The sequence below is a fragment of the Oncorhynchus keta genome, chromosome 2 (assembly GCF_023373465.1).
Source record: "Oncorhynchus keta strain PuntledgeMale-10-30-2019 chromosome 2, Oket_V2, whole genome shotgun sequence".
NCBI lineage: Eukaryota > Metazoa > Chordata > Actinopteri > Salmoniformes > Salmonidae > Oncorhynchus > Oncorhynchus keta.
The window spans coordinates 9,201,600-9,215,676 of NC_068422.1; the positions used below are offsets into that span (position 1 = coordinate 9,201,600).

A 14,077-nucleotide genomic window follows, 5' to 3' on the forward strand; every position below is an offset into this window, starting at 1 on the left:
TTTATGAGGATGGAGTGAGAGAGTGTATTTATGAGTATGGAGTGAGAGGATATTTATGAGTATGGATTGAGAGAGGGTATTTATGAGGATGGAGTGAGAGGATATTTATGAGTATGGATTGAGAGAGGGTATTTATGAGTATGGAGTGAGAGAGAGTATTTATGAGTATGGAGTGAGAGGATATTTATGAGTATGGATTGAGAGAGGGTATTTATGAGTATGGAGTGAGAGAGGATATTTATGAGTATGGAGTGAGAAGATATTTATGAGTATGGAGTGAGAGAGGGTATTTATGAGTATGGAGTGAGAGGATATTTATGAGTATGGAGTGAGAGGATATTTATGAGTATGGATTGAGAGAGGGTATTTATGAGGATGGAGTGAGAGAGAGTATTTATGAGTATGGAGTGAGAAGATATTTATGAGTATGGAGTGAGAGAGGGTATTTATGAGTATGGAGTGAGAGGATATTTATGAGTATGGATTGAGAGAGGGTATTTATGAGGATGGAGTGAGAGAGAGTATTTATGAGTATGGAGTGAGAGAGGGTATTTATGAGGATGGAGTGAGAGAGAGTATTTATGAGTATGGAGTGAGAGAGAGTATTTATGAGTATGGAGTGAGAGAGGGTATTTATGAGTATGGAGTGAGAGAGGGTATTTATGAGTATGGAGTGAGAGAGGGTATTTATGAGTATGGAGTGAGAGAGAGTATTTATGAGTATGGAGTGAGAGAGGGTATTTATGAGTATGGAGTGAGAGAGGGTATTTATGAGGATGGAGTGAGAGAGAGTATTTATGAGTATGGAGTGAGAAGATATTTAAGAGTATGGAGTGAGAGAGGGTATTTATGAGTATGGAGTGAGAGAGAGTATTTCTGAGTATGGAGTGAGAGAGGTATTTATGAGGATGGAGTGAGAGAGGGTATTTATGAGTATGGAGTGAGAAGATATTTAAGAGTATGGAGTGAGAGAGGGTATTTATGAGTATGGAGTGAGAGAGAGTATTTCTGAGTATGGAGTGAGAGAGGGTATTTATGAGGATGGAGTGAGAGAGGGTATTTATGAGGATGGAGTGAGAGAGAGTATTTATGAGTATGGAGTGAGAAGATATTTATGAGTATGGAGTGAGAGGATATTTATGAATATGGATTGAGAGAGGGTATTTATGAGGAGAACTAATCTTTCAGGAAAACTGAACATTTGCTATCAAACTGAGAGTCTCCTCATTGAAAACATCCAAAGTTCTTCAAAGGTAAATGATTTATTGAATGTTTTTTCTGGTTTGTGTGAAAATGTTGCCTGCTAATGCTAACGCTAAAAGCCAATGCTAAATGCTAACGCTAAATGCTAAATGCTAGTTTGCTATGGTTGAGCATATTTTGAAAATCTGAGATGACAGTGTTGTTAACAAAAGGCTAAGCTTGAGAGCAAATAGATTAATTTCATTTCATTTGCGATTTTCATGAATAGTTAACGTTGCGTTATGGTAATGAGCTTGAGGCTGTATTCACGATCCCGGATAGGTTATGGTCAATAATATCAAAGGCTGCATTGAAATCTAACAGTACTGCTCCCACAATCATCTTATTATCAATTTATTTCAACCAATCATCAGTAATTTGTGTCAGTGCAGTACATGTTGAGTGCCCTTCTCTATAAGCATGCTGACAGTCCACTTAAGCCTAGGGCTCTATACTGCCCCCGTTGGAGAAAGTGCGTGCCCATAGTAAACTGAAAATATTTTTTCCCAAAATTGCTAATATATGCATATAAAAAGTATTATTGAATAGAAAACACTCTAAAGTTTCTAAAACCGTTTAAATTATGTCTGTATGTAAAGCAGAACTCTCAGGGCAGGCTTTCTCCCAAACTCTCTCTTGTGAAGAGAAAAGTTGGGTCAACTTTGACGTCATCGCCCCCACCATTCCCAGGCAGCTACCGATCCAGGAACAGTCTCTATCTCTTCAGGGCGATGCCTGCTTTCAAATGGCACGTTCATTGTGAGAATCCCACGAGCCCTCGACGTTTGGCGGGCGAAATTGCTCGTGTCCCTCTGAAAAACGGGCACTCTATTGCGCGCGGCCGATTTGGAGTACGTTCTTTTCCATGATCCAGCATTTGAAGCCGGTTTGTCTGTTCGCACTGATCTTTGTTCTACATGCTAAAAACATCATAAAGCTCGATTTATCACATAGTTTGACCAGTTTAGTCGACATATAATATGTAAATTGGAAGTTTTGATGCGCAAGAGTGCTGGACCAGAAGTCATTTTGGATGCATTTCAGCCGAAGCTGTTAACATATGCTAATACAGAGACACACAACGTGAAACCAAACGATGTATTGGGTAAGTATGACTCCTTCTACGTCTTCTGATGGAAGAACATCAAAGGTAAGGGAATATTTATATGGTTATTTTGGGTTTCTGTGGACTCCAAACGTAGAGGAGACATACTGCTAATATTTGAGCGCCAACTCATAGTATAGCCCAGTGAACGATGTCTGTAACGTTAAAAATAAATGTAATACAGCGGTTGCATTAAGAAGAAGTGTATCTTTGTAAATATATGTAGAACATGTATATTTAGTCATGTTTATTGCTTGTTATCTGACGTTATCTGTCGGAGCTATCATCATTTCTCCGGACATTTGAGTAGCATTTTTTGAAATGTCGTCATTGTAAACAGAGATTTATGGATATAAATGGCATATTATTGAAAAAAAATGTACTGTGTAACATGTAATATTACTGTCATCTGATGAAGATTTTCAAAAGGTTAGTGAATTATTTATTTTTTAATCCTACTTTTAAATTTTATTTTTTCTGGGACAAAATGGCCGCCGAGAGTCGTTTGTTTCGGTGGTGATCTAATATAAATATGTGCTATGTTTTCGCCGTAAAACATTTTAGAAATCTGACTCACTGGGTAGATGAACAAGGTGTTTATCTTTCATTTGAGCTATTGGACTTGTTAATGTGTGGAGGTTAAATATTTCTAAGAATATTTTTTTGCATTGTGCATTATGGTAATGAGCTTGAGCCGTAGTCACGATCCCGGATCCGGGATGGGGAGTTCTAAGAGGTTTTAACCTCTCTAGGGTATGTGGGACGCTAGTGTCCCATCTGACCAACATCCAGTGAGATTGCAGTGCTCCAAATTCAAATACAGAAACACTCATTTATAAAAATTCAGAAAACAAAACATATTTTACATAGGTTTAAAGATTCACTTCTTGTGAATCCAACCACGGTGGCAGATTTTAAAAATGCTTTACGGCGAAAGCATACCTTACGATTATTTGAAAACTTCTGTTTTGTTTGTGCGTTTTCTTCAGTAATCCACAGGTTCAAACGCAGTCGAAATAGGCAGACAAAAAAATCCAAATTGTATCCGTAAAGTTCATAGAAACATGTCAAACAATGTTCATATTCAATCGTCAGGTTGTTTTTAGCCGAAACGATCTATAATATTTCAACCGGACAATAACGTCGTCAATATAAAGGGTAAACAAGAAATGCACTTTCTCGGGATTGCGCTTGAAAAAGCTGTGACAAGTCAGGGTCCACTCATTCAGACTGGTCTTACTCCCTCATTTATAAGACATGCATCTAGTGGAAGGCATAGGAACTGCAATTTGATTCCTAAGTCAATGGATACTGTAATGGCATTGAATAGAAAACTACAAAACCCCAAAAATAATAACTTCCTGAATGGATTTTTGCCTGCCAAATCAGTTCTGTTATACTCACAGACACTATTTGGAAACTTTAGAGTGTTTTTTTTATCCAAATCTACCAGTTATATGCATATCATATCTTCTGGGCCCGGGTAGCAGGCTGTTTAACCTCTTGGTTCTACCTGGCACGCAGGCGTCCCATCTAGACATCTGGAAATGCAAATGCGCTACGCTAAATGCTAATAGTACTAGTTAAAACTCAAACGTTCATTAAAATACACATGCAGGGTATTGAATTAAAGCTACACTCGTTGTGAATCCAGGCAACAAGTCAGATTTTTAAAATGCTTTTCGGCGAAAGTATGAGAAGCTATTATCTGATAGCATGTAACACCCCAAAAGACCCGCAGGGGACGTAAACAAAATAATTAGCATAGTCGTCGCTACACAAACCGCACAAATAAAATATAAAACATTCATTACCTTTGACCATCTTCTTTGTTGGCACTCCTAGATGTCCCATAATCACTATTGGGTCTTTTTTTCGATTAAATCGGTCCATATATAGCCTAGATATCGATCTATGAAGACTGTGTGATAAACGGAAAAAAATAGCGTCTTATAACGTAACGTCATTTTTTAAAATTAACTTTCACAAAACACTTCGAAATACTTTTGTAATGCAACTTTAGGTATTATTAAACGTTAATAAGTGATCAAATTGATCACGAGGCGAAGTATATTCTTTAGCTGTCCGTCTGGAAAAAATGTCCGGGTAATTCTCAACCAAAATATCCGGTCGGAGACCGGAGGAAATGCGTTGCCTTGCGTCTGTTTGACCAAGAAACAAAGCCTAGGCAAATGACAAGACTCTAGACAACGTGTGGAAGCTGTAGGTATTGCAACCTCAGCCCCATTAAATGTGGTTCACCTTTATCAATGGGTTCAAGTCGCGCATGGATATATATTTCCAGTGATTTTCAGTGATCAGATTTTCCTGCGCTTTTCGATGAAACACACGTTCTGTTATAGTCACAGCCGTGATTTAACCAGTTTTATAAACGTCTGAGTGTTTTCTATCCACACATACTAATCATATGCATATACTATATTCCTGGCATGAGTAGCAGAGCGCTGAAATGTTGCACGATTTTTAACAGAATGTTCGAAAAAGTAGGGGGTAGGATTAACAGGTTCATTTGGGCATGCTTTTCATCCAAAATTCTGAATGCTGCCCCTACCCTAGAGAGGTTAACTTGGTTACAGAGAAATAGCTATTTTTAATAACCTTTATTTAACTAGGATAGTTAGTTAAGAGTCAATTATTATTTACAATGACAGCCTACCCCGGCCAAACCTGGACGACGCTGGGCCAATTGTGCGCCGCCCTATGGGACTCCCAATCACGGCCGTTTGTGATATTGCTTGGAATCGAACGAAAGTTTGTAATGACACCTCTTGCACTGAGATGCAGTTCCTTAGACCGCTGTGCCACTCGGGAACTCTGTATTTCGTCAAACACCATTTTCTCCAACAGTTTGCTAAGAGCTGGCAGCAAGCTTTTAGGTCTGTTGTTATAACCAGCAAAGGCCACTTTACCACTCTTGGGTAGCGGAATTACCTTGGCTTCCCTCCAGGCCTGAGGACAAAGACTTTCCTCTAAGTTCAGATGAAAGATATGACAGATAGGAGTGGCTATCGAGTCAGCTACCATCCTCAGTAGCTTTCCATCTAAATTGTCAATGCCAGGAGGTTTGTCATAATCCACCTCTCCCACAGTAACTTTACAAAATGTTAACTTGCATTAAAAAACAAATAATGAAAGAAAAATATTGCATGAATACGATTGCTCACTGTTCATTGTTGGCATTTCCTGCCTAAGTTTGCCCACTTTTCCAATTAATTAGTCATTCAAATAATTGTCAACATCAAATGGTTTTGTGATGAATAAGCCATCTGATTCGATGAAAGGTAGAGTTTATATTTTCTTTCTGCAAATAATTTCCATCATTCTTTATGTAATTGATCTTGGCTTCATAATACAGTGTCTTCTTCTTTTTGTTGAGTTTAGTCACATTATTTGTCAATTTGCAGTAAGTCAGCCAGTCTGATGTGCAGCCAGACTTATTAGCCACTCCTTTTCCACCATCTCTTTCAACCATACAGTTTTCAATTCCTCATCAATCCATGGAGCCTTAACAGTTCTGACAGTCAGTTTCTTAACAGGTGCGTGTTTATCAATAATTAGAAGATGCAATTTGTTAAATACATCAAGTGCAGAGTCTGGATGCTCTTTTTTAATCACATCAGACCAACAAATATTTTTAACATCATCTACATAAGAGTCACAGCAAAATATTTTGTATGATCTCTCATACACTATTTTAGGCCCAGCTTTCAGAACTTTGGCTTTTCTGGATATAGCCACTCTATTGTGATCACTGCATCCAATGGGTACAAATACAGCTTTAGAACAAGGTTCTACAGTATTAGTGAAAGTGTGATAGATACATGTGGATGACCTTGTTCCTGTAGCGTTAATAACCTGAACCAGATTGCAGGCACTAGTTACAGTGAGAAGCTTCCTCTTGAGAGGACAGCTTGATGAAAACCAGTCAATATTCAAGTCCCCAAGAAAGTAGACCTTTCTGTTTACATCACATACAATATCAAGCATTTCACAGATATTAGATACTGACTGTAAGCACATAGTGGCATATAGCAACACCCCAAAAGAAAAGGCTTTAGATGTGCCAAGTGAACCTGCAACCACAACACTTCAATAACACTCGACATAAGATCTTCTCTATGCATTACAGGAATATGGCTCTGAATATATACAGCAACATCTCCCCATAAGCATGTATGTCTCTTTTATATATGCTATATTGCTACTGCTGTATTATGAAATGAATTATCTAAGTGTGTTACAGAAATGGCTAATAGATGAATGTCATCTGATGTTAGCAAGTTACTGATTTCCTTAACCTTATTTCTAAGACTACATATATTAATATGGGTTATTTCAGCACTTTCCTGGGTAGCTTATTATAAATAGACATAATATGGAAAAGAGCAAACAACCTACCCAACCTCTAGTGGTCCTGGGCTAATCTCACACAGCAGACTTCACAGCAAGTTTCAGAGACAAATTGGACTGGTTCCACCATTGTGTCTTCTGTGAGAAGGGACTAGTCGTGGCTGGGATGGCCCCTCTATGGGCAGACAAAGGGTTAAGGAGTGAATGTGAAGAAAATGTTATTGTTGGCCCTGTGAGAGATTATGATAAACTGCCTGTTTAAAAATTCAGAGGAAGCTCCACTCAACAGGCCCACTCCTTCCATCATCCCCTTCTCTCTCCCTCTCCCTTTCTCCCTCACTAACTCTGATGCTCATTCACTTAAGAGTGAGTGAGGTGTGAATTATTTAACAATTCTCCGGCATAGAGAGGGGGTAGTAGCACCCTTATCACAGCCCTGAAATCCAGTCTAGGGGCAGTAGGTTGGTTGGTGTGTAGTGAATGCAGAAGGGGTGTAATCCACCCTCCCCTCCTCGGGCCTGTGGGACTCATTAACAATGAGTGCAGTTGCGTTCCACAGCTTTGTGAACTTCAGGAGTGCCACAAGCTCCTTTAACTCATACCCTCATTCCTTCCTTAATCGCTCTTGGCCAAGGGCCACTTTCCACTGGACACAGACGTAACTTCAATGTCTAGTTTTGATTTACATTTTGGTTAAGTTGTCAACTAACGTGAATTCAACGTGAAATCAACAAAACATTTCACCACGTCAATAAATGTAGGTTGCAAGTTATGTGATTCAATGCCATCACAATACTTTTTTTGGTTGAAATTATGTGGAAACATTGATTCAACCAGTTTTTTTCCCAGTGGGTTATCACCAGTGGTGTAAAGTAATTAATTAAGTAAAAAATAGTTTAAAATATGACTTAAGTAGAATTTTGGGGGAATCTGTAGTACTATTTATATTTTGGAAAATGTTTCTTTTACTTCACTAGAATCCCAAATAAAATGATGTACTATTTTTCTCCATGCATTTTCCCTTACACCTAAAAGTACTCGTTACATTTTGAATGGTTAGCAGAACAGGAAAATTGTCTAATTCACACACTTATCAAGAGAACATCCCTGGTCATGTCACGACTTCTGCCAAAGTCGGTTTCTCTCTTTGTTTGGGCAGTGTTCGCAGGTCGACGTCACCGGTCTTCTAGCCATCGCAGATCCATTTTTCATGTTCCATTTGTTTTGTCTGATTGTCACACTCACCTGGTTTCAATACCCTAATTACATGTTGTATACGTTCCCTCTGTTTCCCCCATATCCTTGTAGGGAATTGTTCATTGTAAGTGTGCCTTTTGTGACTGGTGCGAGATGGGTTTTGTGCCCATGTGTTTTTTGTGATTTCTGTAAGCCGGGAGTTATGTGCGTTAAACGGCTCCGGCCATTTACCAAGTTCTGCTCTACTGCATTTGACTTCCATGCCACCAGTTACCCACCCATTGACAGGTCATCCCTACTGCCTCTGATCTGGCGGACTCACTAAACACATGCTTCATTTGTAAATTATGTCTGAGTGTTGGAGCATGCCCCTGGCTATTCATACATTTAAAAAACAAGACAATAGTGCAGTCTGGTTTGCTTTATAAGGAATTTCAAAAGATGTAAACTTTTACTTTTGATACTTAAGTATATTTTAGCAATCACTGTCACGGTTTTCCTCCTCTTCGTCCGAGGAGGAGTAAGGATCGGACCAAAGCGCAGCGTGAATACATCCTTTAATGATAGATGAAAAACCATGAAGTACACTAAACGAACAAACAAAATAACAGGACGAGCGTGACCGCTATCAAAACTGAGTGCAAACATCACATAGACAATAACCCACCAACCACAATACAAAACAGGCTACCTAAATATGGTTCCCAATCAGAGACAACAACAAACACCTGCCACTGATTGAGAACCATATCAGGCAGAAAAACATAGAAACAGACTAACTAGACATGCAACATAGAATGCCCACTCATATCACACCCTGACCAAACAAAACATAGAAACAAACAACGCAAATAATGGTCAGAGTGTGACAATTACATCTACTTTTGAAACTTAAGTATATTTAAAATAAAATACTTTTAGACTTTTACTCAAGTAGTATTTTACTGGGTGACGAGTTTTTTTACTTGAGTCATTTTCTATGAAGGTATCTTTACTTTTTCTCAAGTATGACAATTGGGTACTTTTCCACCGCTGGTTATCACTGAAGATGTAAACACACTGGCTCAAATAAAACAACATCTGTTTTCATCCTCTCTCTCTCTAGGAAATACTGAGGATGTTCAACCATCCTGGTCCTTCTGTAGCTCAGTTGGTAGAGCATGGCGCTTGTAACGCCAGGGTAGTGGGTTCGATTCCCGGGACCACCCATACGTAGAATGTATGCACACATGACTGTAAGTCGCTTTGGATAAAAGCGTCTGCTAAATGGCATATATTATTATTATTATTATATTATCCAATAAGTTAAGACCGTTATTCAGAGGAGCTAGCCAACAACACAGCTAACACAATCACTTCAAACTGAAGCTGGAATGACTGCAAACTAGCAACCCTTCGTTTCGTTGTACCTTTATTCAATTGACATTTCTTTGTATATTTTGTGGAATAGATACCGGAAGGATTGAGTTTTAACCAATCAGCATTCAGCACCTCGGCAGTTCAAATATATCTGAGGTGCATTTTAGCATTCCTCCTCTTACACATAATCTCACCCCCTGGCTACCTGGCTGCTCTTCAAAGTAAAATGCACCTTTGATCCATCCCCAAGGGCAAAAAAACACACACACACACACACACACACACACACACACACACACACACACACACACACACACACACACACACACACACACACACACACACACACACACACACACACACACACACACACACACACACACACACACACACACACACACACACACACACTACTGTCTGGGGTATGAAAGACATGACTAATTCCCCTGGGCACAGCATCACAGCATCAGTCAGAGGGCACTGGGCTTTCCAGCTGGTTATTATGAGTTTGATCAGCCAGTCAGTCCCAAATGGCTCCCTATTTAGTGCACATATTTTGACCACAGTCCATAAAACTCTGGTCAAAAGTAGTGCAATATCGAATAAATTGCCATTTGGGACACTCACACAGTCAGTCAGTCAGTCAGTCCCACACACTTTAATGCTATCTCCTCTAACTCAATACCATGCCGCTGGCACAAGTACACACACACTTACACACTCCACACAGAGCTAAATGCAGTGAGCAGTAAAGCAGGAACTCCCAATATGTCGCAATGCTGTGGTTAGTCCTAATTTATTGTGTGGTAGTACACAGAGCCAAACATTAATTTGATGTGATTAATCATAATTTACTGTATGGTAATACACAGAGCCAAACAGTAAAATCCTGTGGTTAATGTAGCACAGAATCGTCTAAAATGTCATTGTATGCTGTAGCGTTAATATTTCCTTTCACTGGAACAAACAGACCTAGCCCAAACCATGAAAAACAGCTCCAGACCATTATTCCTCCTCCACCAAACTTTACAGTTGACAATATGCATTCAGGCAGGTACTGTTGTCCTGGCATCTGCCAAATACAGATTTGTCTGTCGGACTGCTCATTGGTGAAGTGTGATTCATCACTCCAGAGAAGTTTCCACTGTTCTAAAGTCCAATGATGGTGAGCTTTACACCACTCTAGCCGACGCTTGGCATTTCACATTGTGATCTTAGGCTTGTGCGGCTGCTCGTCCATGGAAACCCATTTCATGAAGCTCCCGATGAACAGTTCTGGTGCTGACGTTGCTTCCAGTGGCAGTTTGAAACTTGGTAGTGAGTGTTGCAACCGAGGACTGACGTATTTTACTCACTACGCTTCAGCACTCAGCGGTTGTTGCTCCTCGAGGTTTCCACTTCACAATAACAGCACTTACAATTGACCGGGGCAGCTCTCGCAGGCAGAAATTTGACAAACTGACTTGGCCATTCTACTGCCAATGTTTGAATATGGAGATTGCACGGCTGTGTGCTTGATTTCATACAGCTGTTAGCAACGGGTGTATAATCCACTATTTTGAAGGGGTGTCCACATACCTTTGTATATATAGTGTATCCTATGAATCACATTGGCTATGCATTGCCTATCTGCAAGGAATTTAAAACATTGTATGAACTATTAGCTTAGTCAGCCCAAGCTCATGGTAGAAAACTAACCATTGTATAAAATATCCTGGGCCCTCAGAGTTTCCTGTGCCAGTGAGCTCCGGACAGCCAGAGCTGTAGGCTATTTGCGCAAGGGATAAGAAGTAATCATTTTTTAAATTATTTTTTTAACCTTTATTTAACCAGGCAAGTCAGTTAAGAACATATTCTTATTTTCAATGACGGCCTGGGAACAGTTAACTGCCTGTTCAGGGGCAGAACGACAGATTTGTAACTTGTCAGCTCGGGGGTTTGAACTCACAACCTGCCAGTTACTAGTCCAACGCTCTAACCACTAGGCTACGCTGCCGCCCCATGTAGGCCTATTTAATAATGTTTCCACCCGGCCAGAGTATGACATTTTTATCCCCTTTCATGCTGAGTGGTTATTGAAAGGGAGAGAGCTGGAAAGATTGAGCAAATAGGCTACATTGAGGAACTATCAATCACTTGTCATTCTCAAGGGACGTAAAAACAGACTTTATTTACTTACTGTTTGAGGCAAAGAAGAAATTACTTTGAGAAGATCCACAGTGATGGTAGCCTAGGACTAGTTCTATGCGTAATCAAGTGTGTCCTCACTCAAGACTGACATGTGCGGTCCAAACAAAAGACAATAAATACATTTAAAACTCAGAAATGGAATTAAATAAACCAACATTTGTAAGCCTATGTTGTGTGCTCTTCAAATAATGTGTCCACACCTACAATAAACAATGGTAAGACTTTAATCATAATATATAATATATTGAAGCATTAACATAAATTACCATAACTAAAACGTAGATTATAAATAATGGGAATTAAGGGTAAATGTACTACTGGTGAAATTGGTGTGCCACCCCCTTTGCCTCCACAATGGATTAGTCCACTCAGACTGGGGTGAATCACACAGGTGTCTCGTGTGCCATAATTGCTTTGCCATTGCTCAACTAAAAAAATCTCGACCAAGCATTCGACCAGTCGACTAAATGGGGCCAGCTCTAGTTTGGAACAAAAGCTGTCACGGGATAATTTAAATACCCTAGCATGACTTATCCGGCAAGCATTCTGCATCAAAACTCAGAAGAACAGAAAAGGTCGCCTCAGTCTCAAGCTCGCCACCAGGTCTGCATTGCACCAAATGGCATGTATCACAGACACCGGGGATCCTCAACTTCAGTAGATCCATCTCAACACCACCCCAGTTATCACTCCTTTCAGCTGCACTCCAAAGAGCAAAGCAGGATACAGCTTTTGTCCCGAGTCGTGAAATGTGTAGCCCTCTCTCCCTCTGGGCAGCAGACACACAAAAAATCTAGACTTTGACCATATTGACAGAACCCAGCCGAACACCACAAACGGACAAACGGATAAGCCAAAAGGCATGGATCCACTTTCTCCATGAATCGTACTGCCTCTGGGCCAGAGTTATCTCGGGCATTTTCCTGATCATCAGGGTAAGGCCTGGAAGCCTTCACCTCACCTGTCAGCGCAGGTTCTTACTCTTCACTTCTGTCAGGAGAGTGATCTTTTCCAGTTCACCATCCATCGCCTGCTCACGGTTTTTAGGAGCGTAACAAGCAATTATCTGTCCTGTATTTGACTCATAAGAGAAATTACTTGGTTTGTATTTCACAGTTTGAACCTCACACCCTTCTTTGTGTCGCGCCATCTTTTCTTCTGTTCTATGGGGCGTCATCTTAACATGTGCTGACAATACAACACAACAGATGAACCGGAATGACATTTACTCTCACGGGTGGCCAAAATGAAATAGCTGAAAGCCACGCCCTTACTAAGTCATGCCTCCGGTCTTCTGCTCGAACCTGGTGGATCACAGCTCAATCACAGCTCAATCACAGCTCAATAACACAACTGGCTGGGTTCAAATAACCCAACGTTTGTTCTGTCCACTATTTACCCAGCACTGGGTTGAATTTAATCCAGCCTTTTTTTTGAGTGCAAGCCAGCTAAAGCAAAAGCTTAAAGTTTTTGAAAAGTATTTGAACCCATGCCTGGAATATACTGCATCATAAGAAAGCAGACATTATCTTTGTGTTTTACAGTGGAAATATAGGGTTAATAGGAGAGTATACATTCCATCACAGCAAAAAGTCTGTTCCATCCATCGGTCTTAGTTGGACTTCTCCATGCATGATTCAAGTCATAGGCGATGTCCAAATACCCATACTGGCGTTCTACATTTTTGGAATTGAGGGTATGCAAAAATAGAACATTTTATAATACGTGAAATTGAGTTTACTTTAAATGCCTGAATGTAATACTTATTTAGGCTTTAATTTATAGAATTCCCTGCACACTTTTGAGGATGAGAATGGTCTTTTCACACCCACTGCGTCTGACAACAGCTGATATTTAGAATAAGGGACGCACTCTACAAAAACAAATGAATAGCGGGGAACAGTATGGATTATGTTGATTATGTTGATATTTGCTGCTTACTGCACACATTTTTACTAAACAGGACATTCTAAATAGTATGTAGTACGATTAGTACACAGTATGTAGTTTTAGTAAGCGGTAGGCAAGCCACATTTCAGACAGCCATAGTGTTTTCTCAATAATGATAAACGCAGTACCATAATACTTAGCATTGTAACTATACAGTATTGTCAAAAACATATTCAAACCAGTCAATTTAAAGGTGCAATGAGTAAAAGTGTCAACTCAAGGTAATGCAAAGACATTTGTTTACATGCCAAGTAGGGCTGGGACGATACCAGTATCGCAATATTTTTCCATGGCAAAAATGAAAATACGAAGCAGACCAAACTATTTGATCCTTTAAAAACATGCTGTATGTAACAAATGGTGTGCTATAGCTTGGAAAATACATACATTTGTCTCTGGATGACAACATGATCCTGTTCTTGGTGTGGACATGGCTAGAGCCATGTTCTTGGTGTGGCCATAGCTAGAGACATGTTCTTGGTGTGGCCATAGCTAGAGACATGTTCTTGGTGTGGCCATAGCTAGAGACATGTTCTTGGTGTGGCCATAGCTAGAGACATGTTCTTGGTGTGGCCATAGCTAGAGGCATGTTCTTGGTGTGGCCATAGCTAGAGACATGTTCTTGGTGTGGCCATAGCTAGAGACATGTTCTTGGTGTGGCCA

General features: G+C 39.9%; 1 protein-coding gene across 1 annotated transcript in view; it reads right to left on the reverse strand.

Moving 5' to 3' along the window:
• LOC118370908 (protein sidekick-2-like) overlaps positions 1 to 14,077 on the reverse strand; it is a 668,753-nt gene that overhangs the window by 24,853 nt on the left and 629,823 nt on the right. The window lies entirely within an intron of this gene.